Here is a 2111-nt window from a genome sequence, read left to right on the forward strand (position 1 = left end):
CCGTTTGATGCCTCGGATGGCGTGAATTTTGCGCCACACCTTCCTAGCGCCGGTGTGGTGGTTTAGCTCCTCACAGAATTTTTTCCAGTTTTTGGTTTTAGCAGTTTTAACTAGGTTTTGCACTTGGTGGTTAAGTTCATGAGCTGTTTTGAGATGAGAGGGGTCTCGTTTAGCTCTGTTGAAAGCTGATTTGCGTTTTAGTCTAGTTAGCTCTATTTCCTCATTCCACCAAGGGACAGTGGGTTTTCCTGGGTTGGATGATTTGAAGGGGATTGCGGATTTGGCTGCGTTGATTATGAAGTTAGTTAGGTTTTGACAGAATGTTTCGGGGTCTGTTGTTTCTAAATCGTTTAGATTAGCTTCGTTGCATAATTCTTGGAATTGGTCCCAGTTGGCGTTTTTGTACTGAAATTTAGGTTCCTGTTTAGGGGTTTGATTTGGTATTTTTATATTTCCTAGGGTTATATTTATGGGAAAGTGGTCGCTGCCTAGAGGTACTGGGTGGACGTCCCACATCAGACTTTGTGCTAAGTCTGGCGTACATATTGTTAAGTTGATAGCCGACATGGTGTGGTGGGTTTTGTCGTATCTAGTTGGTTGGTTATTGTTTAATAGTATTAGGTCATTTTTTTCGATCCACTCTGATATTAGTTGTCCATGGTTGTCTAGTTTATCTGCAATGCCCCAGGTAGGATGATGGGCATTGAAGTCTCCTAGGAAGATGGTTGATTTATTTCCTAATTGGTAAAGGACATCTAGGTCTGTATCTTTAATTGGTTTTAGTGTTGAGTGATAGATGTTAATGATTTTTATTTTTTGGTTATTGATGGTGACTTGGATTCCATTAGCTTCTAGATTAGGAGTGTTTACTTTAACTTCCTCGTAGTTAATATCCTCTCTAACGTAGATGATTAGACCTCCTCCTGTTCTGCCTGGCATGGTTTTGGACCTGTCGGTTCTCACTGCGTTATAATTTGGTAGGTTGAATTTAGTTTTATGTGAGAATTTGGTTTCTTGAATACAAGCTACATGGGGACCTTTATCTATTTTGAATTTAGCTTTGAGTTCAGAACCATGGCCGGCGAGGCCATTGGCATTCCATTGAAAAATGTTTAGGCCTTCCATTGGGAAACTGGGTGGATTTATGTTTGGTTTAGGCTTGGTTTAGGTATTTACTTTAGTAGGTTATTAAGGTTGCTGCTGAAACGGTCGAAAGAGGTGGTGACGAGTTTTAGTTTATGTGCTACACCAAAGAAGGCTTTGGAGCTGGCTTCTGGATTAGACTGCTTTAACACGTAAGCTAGTAGGAGGACTAAGTTGTTTAGATTTTTGCTTGCTACGTTTTGGGTGAGTTTTTTTCTATAGCTTTTGGTTTTTGGGGCTGACAAGGTAAGCTCGTTTATTTGATCCCATCTCCCAGACAAAGGATATTTATTTAAGTATATCTGTCATCACCTACCGGGGTATATTAGAATAACATTACTTCAATTAAGACTCATTAAGGATTAGCCCCATACAAGCTCGTCTATAGTGCATTAAGGATTAGCCCCCATACAAGCTCGTCTATAGGGCATTAAGGATTAGCCCCACACAAGCTCATCTATAGTGACACCCTAATCTCTTTCAAAGCATCCAGTAAATATGTCAACAAGATTAGTGCCAGTCCAACAGGATTAACAGGATTTAGTATTCCCCTCTGTCCAGCCATCCATTTAGCATAGGACACAACCAATCGTGTATCAACCAATCACATTCCTTTCTATTGTTCAAACTTTCATTAAATACATACTGTAGCCAAGTTCTAGCAGAGAAGGGGTTTGACTCTCTTACAAAGCAGACCTCTCTCCCACAGCCCAGAGTGTGTACCGACTCTCTGTGGCACCCTCAGTTATTATCTAAGCATAAATTGTAAATTGTTAATTGTTCTTGTAAATAAAATTGTGATTAGTCTCCTGTGACTCTGGCTCTTTGCTGACTAATTCCCCAAGAAAACCAGCACGTCATTTGGAAGGTATTGTTCACCTAGAACAGTTCCATGATAATTTGGCGGAGAATCATCGTTTTCGGAACCACGGAGTCCAGGAACTAACTACAACCAACTACAAGAACCC

Source organism: Haliotis cracherodii, unplaced genomic scaffold (genome assembly GCF_022045235.1).
Source record: "Haliotis cracherodii isolate W230 unplaced genomic scaffold, xgHalCrac1.p SCAF_3, whole genome shotgun sequence".
NCBI lineage: Eukaryota > Metazoa > Mollusca > Gastropoda > Lepetellida > Haliotidae > Haliotis > Haliotis cracherodii.